The sequence below is a fragment of the Phalacrocorax carbo genome, chromosome Z, assembly GCF_963921805.1.
Source record: "Phalacrocorax carbo chromosome Z, bPhaCar2.1, whole genome shotgun sequence".
Classification (NCBI taxonomy): Eukaryota; Metazoa; Chordata; class Aves; order Suliformes; family Phalacrocoracidae; genus Phalacrocorax; species Phalacrocorax carbo.
The window spans coordinates 83,638,092-83,660,523 of NC_087548.1; the positions used below are offsets into that span (position 1 = coordinate 83,638,092).

The window sequence follows — 22,432 nt, forward strand, 5'->3', positions numbered from 1 at the left end:
TTCCTTGTCTTGCTTTGCCTGCATGTGTGGCTTTTACTTTACCTGTTAAACTGTCTTTATTTCAGCCAATGAGTTTTCTCACTTCTACCCTTCTGACTCTCTCCCCCATCCCACTGGGGGCAGTGACAGAGTGGCTGGGCAGGGGGACCTGGCTGCCTGGAGGGGTTAAACCACAACAACTCATAGTACAATACTCTCAAATATGCAGAATATCAATAATTAAGTGCATGTAGAACCACAGGCAGATCTGTTCAGGCAGGTGGATAGTTATCTAATGAATCAGGGAAGCAACACTGGGGACAGAAGAAGCAACCCTGCAGTGAAGGCAGGAGAATGCTGCCTGGGAGAACTGTGTTCACAGGATGAATCTGCAGCTGTTCTTACGGACTACTCAACTCCTCAAAACCAAAATGTTCTCATATAACCTCTTTTTGTATATTTACCATTTTCTGGGCATTCAGGCTGAATGGTTTCCTTCAATGCTCAGAATTATGGCCCACTGGATTCCTGTTTTAAGAAGAACCTTCCCTAGCTGTCCTAATCTCAGTAACCAAGAGGAGCGTACACTGATAAGCAGGACATTAATTTCAAGATATCTTTCACCATCACCTCCCTCTAAAAGGCCAGTAAGAATCCACTGCAAACAGCAGATGCTAGGGAAAATTCAAGGAATTAATGTTTAGGAAGAACTAACACCCTGCAACTGAAGCTTCAGAAAAAGCCCATGTAACGTGTGATAATACTATATTCAGTGCTAGATTTGCATTGTGCTGTTCTGTTAGTGCATGGGCTACACCTCAGCTGATGAGGACAAAAAAATGTTGAAGCAATGTTAATTATTTGGAAAACAGTTGTGTGAAATACTCTTTAACTACAGAATTGGATTTTCCTGTCAGTGTACATCATGAGGATAAGTCATAAGGACTTGGCACAACATTACTTCATAATATACCTGAAATTGCTCTGTTATAGTTTATAAAAAACATGTTTTGGATAAGATTTTAAGATGATTGTTCTAAACTGTTAGTTTTAACAGGATGCTGGCTTGAAAGATGGGATGGAGAAGACTGACCCTCAATAGCCACATCTCTGTACATACTAAGCAGTTACAGGACAAAGCCAGAATTTTTAATCTTTTTTTAATGTCATCTTCTCTTAAGCAATCCCATGGGTCAGCTGGGAGAGAAAAAGGCCTCTGAACACAGAAAAACTCAAAGACTATTAAAAGAGCCTTCTCTTAGGACAGACACCAAAGTAATTTGCAGGACAGCCTCACAAGAAGAGAGAAAGAGAGACACCAGAAATCTCTTGGGAAATGATTTCTGCTTAGGCTACCGTCAAAAGCTGCTAAAAAAACCTAGACATATGCATATGTGTCTAGTACGTTAAAATAACTTTTTTTCTCTCCCCCTTTGCTCTTAAAGAGTAGTGCAACTTTCAGGAGGGCTGTCTGCCATTAACTGAAGACACCTGAAAAGAAGACAGACAAATTGGCTCGAAATGCAGTGAATCCAGGTCGGTAGCTCAGATCCTCAACAGAGCGAGATATTTCTAATTCTGCCGAAGACGCCATGCTGAGGAGGTGCACAAGAAGGGACTAGGGACAGGTAAGAGGTGCACCCAGATTTCTGTGACACACCTGTTTCCTCCAATGCCTTCCAGAACATGCACATGCAAAGAATAAACACCACACACACACACACACTTGACTACTCTGCATCTAATGCAGATACTCCGATGACATGGAAATGTCCAAAACAGATGGATGCTATGCAGAATCAAATAATGAGTAACGGATATCAGCACGCAGGGCTACTGAGACATCAGTTCATCATCAAGACACCAAGACATCAAGATCAGAATTAGACTAAAATACCCCAAATTCCCATAATGTATGTACCTCCTCTTCGCAGCAGCATCTGCCTCAAGAAATCTGCTTTACAGCTCTGCCCACCCATTTCTCCTACTTCACCATTTCTCCCCTTCTCCAGTATCTCAAATGGCTTTGCTCTGCCCTCTCTACCTGAGGGGCAGCCATGCTAGTTGAACAGCTGAACCAAGAAGTACTGCTTCATTCCAACTATCTGGTGGGCAAATCAAATAGCCACGTGAAACACATCAGTCCACAGATTTGCTTCTGCTGGACTGCCATAAAACAGCACCACATAATAATATATGCATAAACAATGCGAATACTGTAAACACATTATTCTTTTAGCTGATTATTTAAGATTGACTTGATCTTAAAATTCTAACTGCATCACACTTGTATTTTTAACTCTTCACATTGGTAGACCTGCTTTTACTATTGGTTTTTTTCACATTGGTAGATCTTTTACTATTGTTCTAAGAAACAATAAAAAGAACAAAGATAAAAAAACAAGGCAAGTAGATTTACTGGTTCAGTTTTAAAAATTGAAAATCTAATATTTACATTTAAAATATTCCATTAATTCCCTAAGTCAGTAACTGTAATCAGACTTTAGATAGCTCTGCTACAGCCTAATCTACAACCTTCCTGCATTTGCCCAGAGCCAAGACTGCCGAATGGCTCTCACCACAGCATCACAGAGCAGTCTAGGTTGGAAAAGATCTCTGGAAATTATCTGGTCTCCAACCTTCTGTTGGTCCTTACTTCATTCAGCCTTACAGGACCCTACATCAGGTAAGCCAGGGTGCTGCCAAGATGAGGCTTCAACATACCCAGGTAGGGAGATTCCACCATGCCTTTGAGGAACTTACTCCAATAACAGATTTTCTTATACCCAGATGAAATTTCTCCTCTCCATGCATCCTTGTGAACAAAAAACCCATTCGCCCTCCATAACTACCTTCTAGTTATTGGATGACTGGGGAAATCTCTCCAAGCCTTCTCTCCTCTACAAACTTCCTTGAACCTTTCTCCAAACGCTGAGTTCTCTATCATGCTAATCATCCTTCTAACGTCCTGGTGGCCACCTGCTGGACCTTCTCCAATTTTTCAACACCTCCCCTGAAATCAGGGGACAAACCAGACGCAGCACCCTAGGTACGCTCTTACCAACACAACGGAGGACACTGTTTGCCTTCACTGCCACATGGCACAGTGCTGGCATTATTCACCTTGCCGTCCAACGGCACCTCCAGCTCCCTTCAGCAGAGCTACATCCCAGCCAGACATACCGCAGCCTGCACTGCTGGTTGGGAGTTATAGCTTTGTCAGTGCACAGCTTTACACCCGTCTTTGTTAAACCTTAGGCAACTCCTCCTTGCCTAGTCCTCCACCCTGCGTGACAGGTGACGGATTACTCTGCACAAAACCAGATGAAAATATGACAGTGAATCCGAAAGTTTCATTTGCACCTGCAATTTGAACCTCAGAACAAAAAAAAACGGTGGAATGACTGTTCTCTTTTTATTGTGTATCCTTTTGCCATACATATTGATAGCTTCATTTGCCATGCTGTTAAGCAAAGTTAGCCAAACAGTCCTTGAAAAAAATTAAGTTCTTCCTGTTACATGAACTGCTTCACTGACGTTGAACAGCTGTATCAAACGCTCTCATTAGGCCTCAAGCCTAAACACTCTGTCCTAGTAGTAACCACTCCAAGACAAGGGCTAAAGAAACTTCACCAAACATTCTAAAACAACCTTGTAAAATTCTTTCCCTATTTTGTGGAAAACATTATATTTCCTACCAGTTTGAATGAATCCTTACCAAGAAGGAGAAGTGTCTTACATTCTGTAGGTGCAGAATGCGTGATAGAGCAGAGTTCAAGTACTGCCAAACTCAAAGGTGCAGATAAAAGCAGCAGATGAGTAGGAAGAAAGAGGCTGGAGATGCAACTTCATCTGACAAAATAGCATCACCATAAATTCATTATTTTTGCTTGGAAGGTTCACAGTTTCAGGCCAGACAGGCCCACAAAATCAGTCAGTATTACCTCCTGTTAAACAGAGGCCTTTTATTTCCTTGAGCTCCAATCCCTGAGACCAATAACTTCTGTTTAATCACAGCAGTTCTTCCAGAAAGGCATCCACTCCCAAATTCAAGTTATTAAGAGCTAAAGGGTCCATCGCTTGCTGTGATGGTCTGAAAGGCTAGTCACTGTCTCTCCCACTTTATCTCCAGCTTGAATTACTCTGGCATCAGGCTTCACTCATTATTTATTACTATACCTTTGTATGTTACATTCTGTCTCTGTTTTTCCCTTACTTCATTAGATGTTACAGTCAAGTCCTATCTCTTTCTTCTGGTAAACTAAACAAGCTTAGCAGAGTCTCTTTCTTATGAAATTTTGATTCTAACTCAAAGTAATTTTTTCCAGTTTCTCTGTCCCCTTCAATTTCTGAAATCCCAACTGACAGCATTACACAAGCCAAACTCCACAGGAGAAACACCACCAGGAGTGGCAGCTTCTCAGGAAGTTCCTCGTTTTTCCCAATTTCCTTGTTTCAGTTCTGAAAACTTGACTGGCTTTTTTAATTTAGTTTTTTAGACTGTAGACCTAACTTGCCAAATAACTGGATAATACCAAATTAATTCTTTACTGTTTATCTTTTTATTGATCTTGAGTTTAAAACAAATGTTACTAGTAATGATTTAACATTATTTCCCAAGATCACTCCTAAGCAGTATTTACAGAGGACTACCACTCCTAAAGACGTTACTTAAAACTCTTTCATAAAGACTAAATGCCTCCTGATGTGGCTTTTTTATGGATACTAAATAGTCTCGAAGTTTGAATGAGCTTTATCTTAAAGCACTTGCTTTACAAAATCTTAAATCTATTATACTGAAGCAGTAACTGTAATCAGGCAAACTCATTATCTGTACAAACAGAGTTTATTCTGTTATTTAATTATCAACAGAATTTTCCATTAGGATCCCCTTATTTTACCCCATCTGTAACAGTCAGCTAAACAATCTATTTGTTGTCTGGATTGAACCACTCCGTTCTGCCAAGTACTGACACACCATCAGCACTTTTCTCATCTTCTAGGATCTCCTTATCATTCCAAGTACTATGTAAAACGCGTAAGAAAAGACTTCCCTTAAAACATCTTTTATAATTCTCTGGGCCAACTTTGATAAATAAGCACTCTCAGAAAAGACAATGACTAATCATTAAGTCACAGGAAGTATCAGACTCTTCCTAAGTCTTCCAGACTGTGATTAGGTGGCCTTTTAGGAGGAATTCTGCTGTTAAGCACAACATTGATTTGAATAGTGTGGAAGCTGAAAAATGTAATAGCTACAACATAGTTTATTGATAAAAGAACAGTAACTACAGGACAAGGGTAAGCAATCCATTGCTTTATTCTACCTTCATGTCACCTTATGATCAGATGGATAAAGCCCAATCCTAAAAATTTATGTAAACAAAATACTTGCTACTAAGATCTGCCCAGTCAAAGCTCTTAATTTTATGTCAGCCTCTACAGCAGCTGATCATATTGCTTGCCAAGACTACAGGAGAATTAACACGAGAAAAACAGAGATACATTATACAGTGTGTCACATGGAAAAAATACGAACCAGCATCAGCCTAATTGAGTGTAACAAGAGACTCCTGAAAAGCACATTATAGGCAATACAAACATTTTCTCACATAACTGACAATTTTCAATAAAGTCTGTACTGAAATAGCACTACCTTTAAAGTATCCTTACATAAACAAGAATTCTTTTTTTGCAATTAAATGAAAGCTGTACTGAGCATTGTAAGGTCACATTAGCAGTACAAACACAGGACAAAATCTGCAAAGAAAAATATCGCATCAACTACCAAGAACAATTACAGCACAGCAAAAAAATGTCGCAAGAATCCTCTTGATAATGTAGCCAACCCTCCAATCCTTTACATTTTTAACCTACTCCCACATGAAAACAGAAGAAACATTTCAGTTACAACAGCTTAAAGATGTGACATAGTCCGAAGAAGCAAAAACCTTTTGTCCTAAATTCCTTCTGCTGAAGGAGGAAAAAGGAAGAGAAAGAAAATGTTAGGGAAACCAAAATTTTCGGACTCTCCATCCTTTGTTACTAAATTGTACTGTAAACCATAAAAAAGGATACAGAAAAAAAATCAAGAAAATGAGGGGGGAAAGCAGATGGAAAGTAATTTTATTAAAAAAAACCCCAATCAAATCTTGTTAAGAGAAGATCAGCAGTGCTAGACAAAATATATGCTATCTTGATGTAAATGAAGTTTAGCAGACTTGGTACAAATCTGGAAGGTGACACAAAAAATCTGATAAAGAGCAAAAAAAAATATGGAGAGAAGGACTGGGGACAGAGCATTGTCCTTGGAGACAATCAAAACTAAAAGCACCTAAACACTTAGGCAGCATGAACTTCACATCGAAAATGATTCGAAATTAGGACTCGAGTGCTTTAAAACCAAGCCCAGTATAGCAGAGAAATGCTATTTTTATTTTCCTGGTAAAATGTGTCTTAACTAGCCAGGTGCTTAACTGCATGAGAAATAGATATAGGCTTCAAACTAAATGGAAAGCAACTACCAAAATAAGTCTATACCTAAAAATGACTCAACTTCAAAATATTTCTCAATATTGCAAGAATCAGATGAAGCAAATTTCTCCATTCCAATGGATACACCTTTTGTGTTACCATCTCTAAAACTTCACAAAACATAATGAATATTATTTCAAGCTACTATAGTTTGGAAAGGGAAAAAGCCACAATTTAGAACAAAGTAGGAAATATTTTCTAGACGATAAATGTGATGTTGTAAATTTAAAATGAGACCTGAAGAAACAAATTAGAGAAGAATATCCTGGCAATGACATCCGGGCTGCTTTGGGAAAAGCACAGCCTGCAGGTTGAGGGACACGATCCTTCTCCTCTACTCTGTGCTGCTGAGACACGTCGGGAGTGCTGCGTCCATTTCCAGACTCCCCAGTGCAACGGAGACATGGACATACTGGAGCGAGACCGGTGAAGGGCCACAAAGACCTTTAAGGGCTTGGATATCTGAGGAGGGGCTGAGAGAGCTGGGAGTGTTCAGCCAGGAGAAGGGAAGACTCAGAGCAGGGTGGGGGGAGTCTTACCAATGCCTACTAAAGGACCACCGAGCTGGAGTTTTCCCAGTAGCACCTAGTGAGAGGGCAACAGGCAACGGGCACAAATTGGACATCTGAACATAAGGAAAAACTTCCTTACTCTAAGGGTGGTCAAAGGCTGGAACAGGCACCCAGGGAGGTTACAGAGTCTCTGCCCTTGGAGATACTCCAAACTTACTGAACACAGCCCTGAGTAATCTGCTCTGGGTACCGAGGTTGGACTAGACATTCTCCAGAAGTCCCTGCCAATCTCAACCACTCTGTCATTCTGCAAAGACAAAGACAAATTAAAAAGTGTACAACAAATGAATATGCAAAAAGCGTGTGTGCGCGTGTGTGTATTTATACATATGTTAGTTACCTCCCACAACAGCAACGAACAGCTTATAACAAGAGATGTGAGAATCTTTATGAGCAGCATGTGGCTGAGCAAGAATTAGAGCTCATGGTCTCAAGGGTTTCAGTTCTGTGTTCTTAGGAATTTCCTTCTGATTCTGATTCTTCAATTTGCGTGAAACAGCCAAAATTTATCATCATGAAACTGTCAAAACCATCAGGGCCACAGCCATGACAAATTTGTGAAAGCTGACAACACTGGATATTACTCATTCTCTTGGCAACTATTCTTTTAAGTGAATTAAAACACCTTCAAGCTGGTTAAAATCACCCTGCAGATGAATAAAACCTTAAGAAGTGTCCATATCCCGTTCCATAGGTGATAGCATATGCTTAATATGTGTGCCTTCCTTACCCAGCAACATTATTAAAACATTGTCAAGTCTACAGGTACCAGAAAATGTCAAAAATAAGGTTGCCTGCACAGAGTTAGTATAGCATTCAAGCACTAAACTCCAGTCTTATTAAAAAAAAAATGGAGAAAATAAAAACAAAGAGGAAAGAAGTCACCTCATTCTCTCCTACTTTTCTAAGCTAGTGTCATCTATAAGTTTCTGTCCAGTGTGGTCTTGTCTAAATTCTTTTAAAAAAATACCCATGATGAATACTCCACAACCTCCATAGAGTTAAGTTCAAGTTGTTAGCTTAAGTTCATGCTTGAACCTCACCCTGTGCCTCAATGAGCATCCAACCTGCCAAACCTCCTGCCTTTTGCTCTGCTTCCTCCAGCTGTGGCTGAGAGCCCTGCGGAAGGGAAGGCAAGGGGAAACCTCCCGCCAAAGCTGAAGCTACTCTCCCCACGCAAGGTGGGTGGCAGTGAACGTTCCCCAGCTATGACAGAGAAACCACATCCCTCAGTATTACTGACAACTGAACTGCCCTGTTTGACATAGGATACATATTCTGGCTGTAAATAGAAATCTATTCTAATGTCAAACTACTCTTTTCAGGGGAATGTTTTCCCTATTTTCTGCCACAGCCTTTTAGTTCCTGACACTTAGGAAGTTTATGTCCTTTCTCTTTGTAGCATCCCTTCCCATACCTGGAGACCGCTATCGTGTCTTTGTTCCTTTAGCCTGAGCCAACTACTCCTTCCACCTTTCCACATGGCACTCTTTTTCTCTGGACTTTCGAAGATTCTCTTTGCTTTCTCCCAGAAGACCCTCCCATGGGCTCAAACCATTTCTTAAATGTGATGCCCAAAACTGATGAAGCCCAAGCAATGTGGAGTAGAATGAAATTATCATGTGACATATTTAAATATGTCCCTTCTAACTATACATCCCAGAAGAATGATTACCCTTATTGCAACAGCATAGTGCTATTGACGCATGTTCAGACTATGATTCACCTAAAAATCTGGGATTCTTTTTTCTAGAATTATTGCTATTTTGTATTTATGTAGGGAACTATCTAATCTAAGCACAGTACTTTGCATTTGTCCTTTAAAATGGCATTATTTCTTTTACGTTGTTTCTCTAATTTTTCTAACCCATTTGAAATTCTAAATTTATTCTCCACAGAACTTGAATCCTCTCCTGGCCTGGTACTCTCTGTAAAATTAATAAATGTACTCCATCATCATCCAAGTCATTAACAAAATGAAGGGATTTGTTTTTTTCCACTGCACTTCTGCCTTCGTCAATGTGTAGAGTGAAGGTGCTTGCTTGATAAGGAGCTATTCAGTTTTCTGTCTGACCTTCCCCTCTTCAGCTTTAAGTATGACCCTAATGTTTCTCCCATCCTCAATTCCTCCTCCCCCATATTTAAGTGCCTCTCAATCTCCCTCTCCTTTTTCTCTCACAAGCTCCCAGTCCCACTTGGCTGCATTCCACCCTGAGAGCTTCTAGTGCCATTCCACTCCCTCCCCGAGCTGTCCTCGTTCGTCCTTTCAAGTGCTTTCCCAGAGGCACTGCCAACTCAACTCCTCGTTCCAAACCTCCTCTCATCCACTCTACTCCAGTCCCCTGTTTAATTCATCCTGCCATTACAGAACGAGTGTGGGAATAACAAAGCCATCGAGCATTTTCCTCCACTCAAACTCCCTGTTGCCCACTTGCGCTGGTCACCGTCACCACAAAGTGGTGGAACGCGCTGGCTCGGTTGTGCTGTGGTTGTTCTGGTGCATGCGTCCGAACAAGCAAAAGGGCACAGCACGCCTCGTAGAGGAGGTATCACTGGATATTTTTGCGTTCTGAAACTGACGTTGATACTCGACACAAAAGTAGACCTTACCAAGTATCATTTTTCTTTTTCACACCACAGAGGCACCGTACCCCAGCATAACATATACTGGAAGGAACCTTTGGAGGTCAACTCGACCAAACTCCTGAAAAAGCAGGTCTTATCAGAACAGGCCACTTTGGCACTCGGCCAGTCAAGTTCTGAACATGTGCAACAACAGTGATTCCACAGCTTCTCTGGGCCACGTTCCCATGTTTGACCACCCTCGTGGTTTGATTTTTGGGGGTATAACTACCAACATTTCCCATAAGGAAAAACAATAAAATATACTTCTCTGCTATCCTATACTGCTATAGGACAGCAGATAAATACAATTTAGAACAAGCAAACAAAAATACTACGTTATCTACACCGTGCTCCTTTTCTGGAATGCTAGGTAGCTTAATCCTACCACATGTATAAAGCTTTCTTACATTCCCGTTAGCCGTACTCTCTAAAGATTGCAATTCTCAAGAATTTTCTAAATAATGCTCTTTTACATTTTTCCTCTGGACATCACTGGGTAGGCAAGGTCTAAGTTTCTCAATGGAATGCGCTACTAGCTTTGAAAAATCCAATTTCTCTCTGACACAAACCAGGTATTAGTTTTCTCTCTCATCCCAAGAAAATACAGGCACGGGTTGGCATCATTAAGGAACTGGACTTCCCACCTCAGCATGTTTCCATTCCTCCCCTCCTCCCTTGACCAACTACCTCACACAGACAAGAATTCAAACTCCTGGTTATTTTGGTGTGGTCCTCTCACAACGGCTCCTTAGGGATTTATCCTAACCTTTATCACTACTTAAATATTCACCAGAAAGACAACGAGAATAGAACAGAACAAAGAATGAAAAGACAAAATTTTTAAAAAAACCTTTAATTGCCCACAGAATGATGTTGGGAGGATAATGAACAAGAACTTAAAGCACTCCTGCAGGAACATATATTCAACCTATCTGATACTAGTGAAGTTGCTGGGATGATTCACATGAATGTAATGCTAGAAATCAAGAGATATAACCTATTTAGAAAGAGCAACAATGGAGAACAAATGGCACTGTGTGCCAAAAATGTCATTGTCTGATTCTGAGTCACTGACAACAGAAAATCATGTCTTAAGAAATAAAGTACAAGTCAGGATACTAGCTGGGGTTTGCTGCAGACAGGAAATCTCACATAGCGTGGTGGTTAAGCATCTACTGCATCTTGTTAGAAATAGAAGTTTCATTATCACAGTGGATGTAACACTGAGTGAGACAACCTGGAGCTTTCATGCTGCCATTATCAGAACCTGCTTGAAATTTCTAAAAATTGAGGACAATTTCTTATGCTGAGAAATGTTAAATCCAACCCAAGGGAAAGCTGTGTTTGACTTCATCCGGACAGATAACAAGTACCCCACTGTGTCACAGAGAACAAATACAGAACAAAGACCGTTCCTGCCCCCAGGTCCTAGAATCAAAGGACATATTCCCAAACACATCTTTGCAAAATGACTTAAGCGGTCCCACCCCCTACCCATGCTACCCCCTCAGCTGTACCGGCAGAACTGTTCGCAGCAAAGCATCGTGAACCGGTCCGGGGAATCAGATGAATGAAACAAGAACAGGGACCTGATCCGAGTTAAAACCAGCTTCCTTTCTCCCCCCTCCTCCCTGCTTTTATTTTTTAAAGTACACTTTTAACTTACCAATTCGCAGATTTAGTTCGTTGCCTGGTACAACTGAGGTGACACAACAAGGCAAGAACATACAGCTGCTGCCTGAAAACTTTTTAGCCTGATTTGCCAATGTGGGCAAAAAATAGACCAAGCAAAAGGAGGGCTCAATAAATGATCAATAGGACAGGCAATAGTTCATTCTTCTAAATTTCAAGCTCTGCTATTCCAAAATACAAAAATTTAAAGTATCAAGAAACCTCCAATAATTTTTAACTTATTGACTAGCATGTATCAAACATGAGTTTGCATTTATAATAGCGTCCTGGTTTCAGATGGGATAGAGTTAATTCTCTTCCTTGCGGCCTGTGTTTTGGATTTAAGATGAGAATAACATTGGTTGTTGCTGAGGAGTGCAGTGTTAAGCAGTCAAGGACTTTTCCAGCCTCCCATGCTCTGCCAGGGGCACAAGAAGCCATGAGGGGGCACAGCCAGGACCCCAGCTGGCCCAAGGGCTATTCTATACCATTCCATACCATATAGTATCATGCCCAGTATATAAAATGGGGGGGGGGGGGGAGGGGGCGGACAGACAGACAGACAATCACTGCTTGGGAACGGGCTGGGCATTGGTCGGTGGGTGCTGAGTTCTTGCACCACTTGGTTTTCCTTGGTTTTGCTTCTCTCTCTTGTTGTCTTGTTTTCCTTTTCATTCCAATATTATTATTACTATTTTAATTATCAAACTCTTTTTATCTCAACCCATGAGTTTTTCTTACTTTGGCCCTTCTGATCCCACTGCTGGGACAGGGCAGGAGGGTAAGCGAGCAGCTGGTAGGTGTTTAGCTGCCTGCTGGGTTATACCACCACAAATAGCTTTGTTGATTTCGACAGCTCTGCTTACTCTGAAGTACTTCTTGGCTTGCAGGTGGGCAGTTATGATAACACAGCCTTGAAACTTGGGAGTCACCAACATATAGATACACAATTCCCAGCTGTTCAGATTTTATTCCACAAGATTTAATCGTATGCTTCAGTGGGGAGATATTCTTTCACTACACGGACTATTATTCTTCAAGAGAGATACAGTTTGTGTGCATGAGCACACCTATTTATCCCTCATTTCACCATATTTCCATAATGCCTTTATATAATAGCTCTTTCACTACCAAGTCTTCCTGTTAACATATTCCTCCTTTGAAAATACTTCCAGTTTTGTTTTTGACTGTGGGGCCTGTTCTTATTTAAATCTAATCCACTTACCCAACACCTTATTTCTCAAGATTGGTTTACAACACACATGTTCTGCAAGAGGAATTACATGCTCATTTGTTAGAAAAAAAGCTGGATGTTTTCAAGCTTCCTTGGTTATGCTCTAGTGCTTAGGGTGAGGAGGAAAGCAAAGAAAGAACACAGTTTAGCATCTTCTTCAGGTAAACAAGAAGACCAAGATTTGCATGCATTATATGCTAATGGTGTTATGCATAAATATGACATTCACTCAAACCAGCATTTCAAGGCTTTGTGAAGCCTGGCTTGCAGAACTTTAAAAGAAACTATAACCACTATGTTATCTGTCAGGCTTGGTCTTTGACGTAACATTCAAGACAACCTGGAGTGTACCTGGCACACTGACAACACGATCAATCAGAATTGCCTTGTCCATCTTCTCAGACAAGCAGTTATTACTCTAAAAACCAAGACAGTTTTCATTCAAGCACAGAGGTATACTATGGCTGCAAATTACAACCGAGCTACTGACTCCCAGCATGTAGCAGAAATAAAACACAAATGAGGTCCACTATGCCCATTCCTAAGCCAAAATATGCTTCAGTTAAGGGATGACAAGAAACAGGAGAACCCGTTTTTCCAGTGTCCCACCAGGAGCTTTCATCATACACTCTGCATAAAGCTGACATGGTGAAGAAAGCTCAGTAGGCCAGCAGAGTATGTACGTTGCAGCCGAAACATCCAGAGAATTCAAAACAAATATCTTAAAAGATTTAATTGCAAATGGAAAACTTTATGAAGCTTGTAATTCAGACAAATCCAGACTAGCCGTCTTGGGAAATATTTCACAATTTCCATAGCTATCTTCCTATTAAATTTTGTATTTCTTATCTACATCTTGGAGATGCCTAGGGGAACTTAAGAGTAATCAAGAATATTTTCAATACGGTCAAAAACATTTTTCAGTATGTCCCCCTTAAAAAAATATTTAGCTTAAACCTTGACCTGAAATTGGCAGTAAACAAGAAAACTTCCTTATGAACAACCGATAATAAACTACAGAAAACATGCAAAAACTTGAACAAGGTAATATGGTGGGTCTGGCTTTAAATGCACAAGCATCAGGAAAGAAACACCAACGTTCAGAATCACTAGTGCTTCAGGTATGGACTCACTTCCAGTCAACACCAGAAGAGGCTAATTTGTGGTCCAATTAACAACATGTACAGCCAATTCTTATTTTAACTATTATTTCTCTTTCTAGACATACGATAAAGAAAATTTTCTTTCATTTGCCTGCCTAAGAAAAAAACCCTATTTGCTGACATAACACTTTCCCAGATTTACCACTGTTCTAAATATACTGGATTCAGCTAATATTATAGTTGCTAAGACAATACTTATTTCAGGTATTAAAAAGCAATGCCTGCAAGACTCAAATGTCTATATAGCAGGCTTACCACAGACTGGTCCCTTTCAGTTTCTGCTGGGCAATAGGAAGCTGGACAAATACAGAAACTACAGTAACTGTAAAGCAGAAACACCTAAAATTAGCCTGATAAACTCTACACATGTCCTCTTCGGACACTCGTTCTGCAGTACCAGAGAGGTTTCATCAAGCTGGAAGTTTATACACTCCAGGAGAGTGTAAGAGGAATAAAAGCAGTTACATGAAGACTGCACTAGCCCACAGAGCGGGACACCATCCTCACCAGCAGTATCTCTAATAATTAACTCACAGGAGCAGGCTGCTCAGGGAACTGGTAGAGGGGCCTTCACCACAGCCCGTTCAACTCCAAGGTGACTGAGGCTGCGGATCCATCATGTGCTGAAGCCCATACGATGGAACACTTTCAGCCCTTCTTCCTCTGGCCTCTCCACTCCCCACCGCAGTCCCACGTCCTTTCTCAGGGTGGCACTCATGGTAGCGGGTGAGCTGACACAACGAGAAAGGCGCATTTCACACCTCTCGTATGGGGCAGGCAGGGGCGAGGAGTGCTGCCCCTTCCAGCAGTGTGGGCTGTGACCTGAACGGGCAGTGAAATCCCGGGCACTCTGTTAACAGAGCACGTCTGTAGCTGGGGGGAAGCGACTTGGGGTCCCAGCCTACTCCTAGAGGCAGTCAGCCATAAACCAAAAATCACTACCAAAGATGGCACTAACAGGTATCTGGTGGAGAGCTGAGCAGAAAGGCAAGGATTATACAAAAGTGAATGCTGAACCTTTTCACCTTCCAGTAAGACTCGGTCACATTATGAGAACCATGTAAGGAATACTCTGAGTAGTTAAGCTCTCAGAGGCCTTGCTCCAGAGTCTTCCTCTCAAAAACAAAGTGTGTATATATAAATAACGCACATTCTAACTACAGCACTTAAACCACTGAACAACATCCATGAAAAGTAACCATTTAAAACCCATTAAATTGTGCTTCAGGAATTCCACTCAGTGCAAATCTGTAAAACTGATCTGCAAGCCAAGTAGATACATGTACGACCACACTAATAAAGAGCAAAAAGTGCCTCTTCTAAGGCACAGAAAAATTCATAGGGCAGCATTAAATTTCATAAACAGATGTTTTCATGCCCACTGTTAACCAATTTGTTTCAGTCAGCGAGTAGAAAAAAATAAAAAAACTATATCCATTCATTCTTTGTATATATGCTTTACTTCAAAGAATCCCAGGAATCTATTGTAAATCTAAAAAACTCCTCAGTCACCACAGCACATTGTTCCCCAAAGGAACAGTGGGTCAAATTCAAAGTACCAGCAACAGAGTCGCATTCAGAACTTTTTCTATAGAGCCTGGAATGGACAAAACCTCCAAAGTCAGCGCTGAGTCTTCAGGGGGAAAAAAAAAATAGGGTTGTGAACTTAAAAGAAAAGAGACCAACAGATAAATCCCCACTGAGTAATTATACGAAGAGGCTCCTCCAAACATTAGCTAACTAGTACATAAAAGGCAATTCAGTAAAAACCACAGTCAAGTCAACTAGCAGATTAACATATAGTCATAATTGGCTACAAGCACTGAAAAAGCAATCTGAAGAAAGCAGACAAAATCCAGGCACTGGTGAGAAAACTCCAATAATTAAAGGTATTTCAGTAAGGTAGACAGCACTCTGAGCGTGCACTATGCTTCTGAAATGATGATGCCCTTGTCCGCCTCCAGCTGCTAAGTACTGTCGGCCTGCTGGAAGTTTTCATCTCGCTCCTACGCCTACCAGCATCCGCTAACCTATTTCAGACAAAAAGAGCCAGGTCAGTTTAAATGCTATAAATATGACACCTGTCTTAACCCACCACATTTTGACCGCAGCGGGCTGGGGCGTGCTCAGACTAACGCCAAGGGTGGCACATCAGACCCCCCGGCAGACGGGCAGGTGGTACGTGACAGCAGTGACTTCAGCAACAGCAACAGCTGGCGCCTGGGGCTTCGACCTGAAGCACTCAGGACACCAGATCTGTTCCACCCCAAACCCAGAGGAGCATATAGACATGCTTTCTGCATTTTACATCAGTAGCACTGTGATACCCTCTAAGCCGTTAAGTGTTTTCAGTTGCCAAGATTTTAGTCTTCTCTACACAAGAGCATTTTTACCCTTCCCTACCTAATTACAAAATACCTAATTTTACCATCCCACAGACATTCTTTAACCAATACGCTCTCATCAGGCAGCTTTACCATAGGTAGCGAAACATGTCACCACCCTCTTTCACCCACAGTCTTGTTAACGATTCAAATAAATACTAGTTATTACCAAAGGACACCACCTTTTTGCTGTGCTAGTGGCATTTATGCTTCTCCGAAGGCAAATATTGTCACTACCCTACTCTTCACTGCCTCACCGAGCCACTGCGTGGTTAAGACCACAGGTATCCAGTTAGCTTTGTAATTGCTCTCGATTTTATAATACTTCTTTCGCCAACAATGGTATCGCCTGGCCGAGGCGTGTTACCTGCTTATTCGAACTTACTACCTCAGCCAAAACTTCATGCAGAAGTAGCACGAAGTGGATGCTACGTGTTGAGAGGGCTTGTTGAGCCAGCTTAGACGAGACTGAGCAGCCTGGCTCATATAATGCCACAGTCAGAAGTTAAATATCTGGAAGGGAAGCGGTTGTTCTCTACCAAAAGCTTCAGTACTTAGCTCTGAAAGAAAAAAATGAGCCAATGTTTCTTTAAAAAGCAAAGCGCATGTTTTTTTCGAAAGGAACTACAGGAGTGCAACATCTGATGGCTTAGAGGAGCGATTTTGAGTTACCCCATTGCCAAAGCAAAGCCAAGCAACGGTAACAATTTAAAGTGAAAAATTACCTCCCTACATTTACACCTGGGCAGCATGGAGGTGGCAAACATTTCACGCAGCTTTCTAAGCTGCCAGACCAACTATGAAACCTTCGCTCCAGAAAGAACTTTTAAGCACATATAACCAGGACAGCAAAAGTCAGAATGAAAACTGCTGCTCAAACCCAGCTGGATTGTTACGTTGGGAGAATTATCATTAACTTTTTGACATTCATGACTGCACGAAAGCCTGAACCAGGGAAGAGGGAAAATGGACAAGCCTAGTTTGGTGAAAGCAGCAGACAGCACCAGAAAGCTGCAGCAAAGCCTGTGAGCATGCGTCTTTTGTGGAAAAAAAACCCTAAGAAAAATGCTTAAAATTATTTAGATCAGAAGTTGCTACGGTTATGCCGGTTGTGGTTGATGTGGCGCTCTCGCCACGGGAAGGAAGGTGCAAACACGTGGAGCAGCGGCACCGTGACCGTGTTCCCACCCTCCACCCGCCCCCCGGGCGCTGCCGGGCCCGGCGGCACCGACCTGCTCTTACACCCGCTCCCGGGGCCCGGCCCAGCCAGCTCCCCCCTGCCCGCCCCGGCGCCGCCAACAGGAGAGGCGGCGGGCCCGGCGCCCCGGGCTGCACCACCGGGAGAGGCGAGGCGAGGCGGCGGGCCCAGCGCCCCCGGCCCGGCCAGGCCAGGCCGGGCCGGGCCGGGCCGGGCCGCCGGGAGAGGCGAGGCGAGGCGGCGGGCCCAGGGCCCCGGGCAGGGCCGGGCAGGGCCGGGCTGCCGGGGAAGGCGGGCCGCCCACCCCCGCCGTCCCCTCGCCACCGAGGGGCGAAGGCCGGTCCCCGCCGCCCCCCTCCCGCCCCAGGCCCAGGCCCCGCCGCCGCTCCCACCGCCCCCGGGCCGGGCTCGCACCACGTACCTGGCGCCCGTCGCCGGCGGGGCGGGGCGGGGCGGGGCCGAGCGGGGCGGGGCCGGGCTGGATGGGGTGGGCGCGAGCGCCGTCACCGGCGAACGCGCGGCCGCTCCGGTTGCTGGTGCCGCCCCGACCCGGCTGCACTTCCGGGTGACGTCAACGCCCAGGGAACCCGGAAGCGTGGCGAGAAGGGGCGGCTGTGGCGCGGCAGCGGGGTCCTCGTCCCCTGCCTCCCCCCCTCGTCCCCTGCCTCCCCCCACCAAAACGGGGAGGTGAAGCCTGTCAGGCCGCGGCGTCTCCCCCGGTGAAGCGGGTTTTGAGGAGCTCAGACAACCCCCCGTGTAGCACCGGGCCCTGCTTTCCCCGCCCGGGGGGCGATGGCTGAGGAAGGGCTGAGCGGGAGGGCGGTGGGCGCCTCTGGCACGGGCCCGGCGGGTAACGGCACCCGGGCCTGCCACCCCGGGCGCTCCTTGGGCTGGTGCAGCTCCTTGGGAAGGTCGTGTTTCCATTTTGATAGCTTAGGAATTGGTAAAATGAAAATATCTGGGGCAAAATTAGCCAAGCCAGATGTTTTGGCCATCTTCAGAAATACAGTGTGGCGTTGGCCTGTACTGAAACACTGACCCCCACGAGCAGATCCTTGCTCTGGCATAGCGAGAGGAAGCACATTGAGTTTCATTTCAGGGGTGCCTGGTCTTGCTCCCTTGAAAATATTTCCAGATTTGGTCAATCTGGAAAATGTTTCCAGATTTGGACTGCTGAAAACCTGCATTATACAGGTGCTCGGTGGAGGCTTGCACTGCTCATGGCTCTGGCGGCACGGGAAGGTTGTGAGCCGTTCCCGACTCACAGACAACCGAGATAGGCGGCATACCATGCACGCGACTGAAATGTTCCGCTGCCTCTCAGCTGCCCCATCATCCCAGACAGCCAAATCCACTGAACCAGAGCCATGGGCAGGACTGCATGGGAGGAGATAAAACATTTTAGGTAGGGTATCCCTAAAGGTTCTTCCCCCAGCGGGTGGTGGAGCCCTGGAACAGGCTCCCCAGGGAGGCATCACGGCACCAAGCCTAGCAATATTCAAGAAGCCCCTGGACAAGGCCCTTAGAGACACGGTGTGAATTTGGGGCTGCCCTGTGCAGGGACAGGAGTTGGACTCGATGATCCCTGTGGGTCCCTTCCAACTCAGCATGCTATGATTCTATGATTTCTCATCCAGGTTGCTCCCAGCTGCTCTCTCCATTATGGCCGAAAGCAGCAAGGTTGTAAGTTTTGCTCTCAGTGGCTTTCTGCAACGCCCAAGGAAGGAATAAGTGAAATAATTTCCTTCTTCAATGCAGAAGATATTATAACATCTTGGTGAACTTGTCTATTTACATTTTACAAATTATGTTTGGCATTTTGAGTTGAGCCACTTGTACTGAGACTTCCCTTTCCTTGCATTTCCCCTGTTAGAAAAAAGCAGTGCTTAGATGTCTTTTGATGAGACATACGGATGCCATGGTACAGTGCTGTGACTGAGCTCTAGCCCACCAGCTCCGGCTGTGACCTGTAGCAGAATCGAAGAACTCAGGGTTGGGGGAGGATATTGAGGGAAATGTTTGATGAACACTGGTAACTGCATTGCAACCCTTCCCTCTCACTCAAAGTTCATGCCGTCTCTCTGCACAAGTAGTGCTGGGTTGCAAAGGCAAGCTGGTTAAGACCAGCAGTCAGTATTTTTTATTGTGTTATTTTTAATTTGGATCCATTTCTTCATCTGGTTCACTATCATTCTCCACCTTCTACAGGCTGAATGAAAAGAAAAACCAAAATCCAAACAACAACAAAAATGAACCTGTAGAATGTAGGCATCAGGAAGGAGTTTCAGGGGTAGCTTGCGTGAGCAAGACGGCTAAAAAATGTGCCTATCTTGATACAGCTCTTTATAATTACAGATCCAGGGAAGGATTCAAGGAGAAGTTTATAAAAACGAGGCAGGTCTGAGGGGGTGAGTAGTGGTTTCCGATCAGCAAAGAACTATTGCTCATATAGTTGAAGCTCTTCGTATTACAAAGAGGTAGCTGGTTGAAAAGGGAGGTCTCAAGTCTCATTAGAGGGCTGACCCCAAAATTCCAAATATCAGCAGTGAAGAGGAAACAGCAGTAGTGTGTAGTCAATAGTCCTGTGCTGGAAGCTGAGCTTTTATCTTCCGTTTGCACGTAGCACCGTCGAGTTTTGGTGTCTTCATAGACTTCTGTGATCTACAGTAATACCAGTAATAGGCTAATACTAGCAGCAATACTAACCTGCCTGCTTACTGTGCAGTGCTTTGATTCTTTTCCAAAATCTGTGTTTTCTTCTTCAGTCTTGTATCTCTCATAATGCTGTAACATTCATAGATGGCTACAGATGTGTTACTGGGGCCCGGTGTTCTAGACCTCCCTACTTATTGCTTGTTGAATGCCCACTAAGGTCCTTGAGTTCAGTTTTCAGATGTATTAAGTGTTCATAGTTGCATCTGAAATGGACGGATTTGCCTGCACAAGGTGCTGTAGAACTTCAGATGTGTTAAAAGTCAGGTCTGCGTTATTTTCAGTTGAGCATCCAAGATTATCAAAACTGCTTTTCCTTCATTTCAGTCCCCAATAAGCAAAATCATCATTTACTTATGTAGATTATGTGAAGGTAAATTAAAGTTTGAAACTCTCAGATGCAATAGAAACAAGTCCCCTAAAATATCTCCAAAAACTAGGGGTTTATGCACATCTGGTAAATGGAGCTGCATTTCAAAGAACATAAGGAAGACAAGGCATTGAACTGTTGGTTATTACGATAGCACTATTCATCCCGTGTGGCGCAGGAAGCAACAGTCCTCTGTAGGAAAGAGTGTGTGGTCATGTAATTAAAACTGTCTTGGGCTGCATGGTGTTAATGACTGCCAGCGTGTCTCGAGTCCGTAGGAGGTTACAGACCTAGTTAAAACTGATGGGTGGATTCAGCATTTTTTATGTTGTCCTTCAAATCTAGATAGCCTCCATGGCTGTAAAGGAAGCATAGGGAACATGGAGGGGTTAAAACTGCTTAGAAAAAAACCATCCTTTTTGCATAAATTCTTTCCACATTAGGTGAATTGCACAAACTCGTACCCAGATGGGATGACTCCCCTTAAGAGTGCCTGGTTACTCAGTACCATGCAGAGTTAGACCAGGTTTTGACACACTTGTAAATATAGATATGAATAGAAAGTGTAGTAAGTAGCGGCATGGTGCTACCGAGAGCAGATCACGTCATTCCAATATGATTGCAGGCTCTTCCACGAGTAAATCACCACTCTGATGCATCTAAACTGGGGTAAAGGATCTGATACGGTGCCCCATGGGGAGTATTACTGAAGGTGGGGATGATGGTAATTCAGATTTACCTGGTAAGGTGGATGTGGAGCAGCTGAGGGGGAGACTGCAGAGGCCTGAGCTGAAAGGCAGTTATCGGGTAGGAGAAGAGTGAGCAGGAACACTCTCTGGGGACAGTGATTAGCGTTTGGACATAATATGTGCAATATAGTCATTAATGAGACAGAGATAAGAATTGGATGTGCATCTGTGAAATTTGCAGATGACAGTAAGTTGAAAGGTGTTACAAGAAGTGATCTGGACTAGAGTGAGAAAAATTGGATGACATTTAACAGCACAAAGTTCAAAGTCAGGCACGGAAGGAACAGAAAACCTTTGCTATGGACTCAGTTGGGGTAAATGAGGAGGAAAGAGGTCTCTTTCAGGGACATTAAGATTTCTTGAAGACCTCGCCGAGACCTGATTGTCTGTGTCTTGCCACGATGGTTAAGCCAACAGTCAGATGGTCACGGATCTGCAGCAGAGAGGCATTTCTCTTTTTTTCTAGTATGAACTAGACATCTATCATGTGTTTGCCTGTACTTGATCCCTAAAGGAGTCCTTTCTGTTACCATGCCTTTGTTTTTTCCTTCCCAAAACATAAATAATAAAACAAAGGCCAGAGACTCTGTTCCTTTCCCATGAAACAATTAGGAAATTGAATTTGAAAGCGAGGGAGTTTCAAAGAGAAAAATTGTCAACAGCTACTCATGTGAAGTAGCGGCGCCACTGCATGAAAACGGCACAGAGAGGGGAAAAAAAAAAGAAACTCAGAAACAGGACCCAGAGACTTTCAAGAAAGCCACTAAACTAATAATACCTCGGAAAGAGGAGGCCTGGGATGGCCCGGGAAGGTGTGATAAGCCGGCCAGCCGACTGATGAAGGAGGCACCGACCTGGGCGTGTGGCTCTGCAAGCGTCTGCCTGCGGCACGGAGAGGAGAGAAGCTGTTCTCACCGAGGGCTGCAGTCTGCATGACGGAGCATGAAATGTGCAGTGCTGTCAGTATGAAAATACTTTTTTTTTTTTTTAATTTAGAGGCAAAAAATGTAACTCAAAAGAACTGTATCGAACATGGGAGAAGTTATTTTAAGACTTCATCATCATATCTAAAGAGGAGCACACCAGGGGAACCAAATATTTGTAGTGTCTATGACAAGTGATCATGGTCTGAAGACAGTTCTTATTACAGTAACATAAGTACTGCTTTAACGAGGCTTACTTCAAATGGCTGAAAAAAATGTCAAGTCTCATCAACTCAAAAAATGGAACAGAAAAGCTGA

The 22,432-nt window shown here is 43.5% G+C and overlaps 1 protein-coding gene across 2 annotated transcripts in view; it reads right to left on the reverse strand.

Moving 5' to 3' along the window:
• The window catches only part of ARB2A (ARB2 cotranscriptional regulator A), a 282,286-nt gene extending 264,369 nt beyond the window's left edge, over positions 1-17,917 (reverse strand). The window contains exon 1 of one of the 2 annotated variants that reach the window (XM_064437772.1): positions 17,782-17,917. The gene's annotated coding sequence lies outside the window, so the exon portion shown is untranslated. The remainder of the gene's footprint in view (positions 1-17,781) is intronic. The other variant, XM_064437773.1, reaches the window with a different exon arrangement.
• Positions 17,918-22,432: the final 4,515 nt, after the last annotated feature.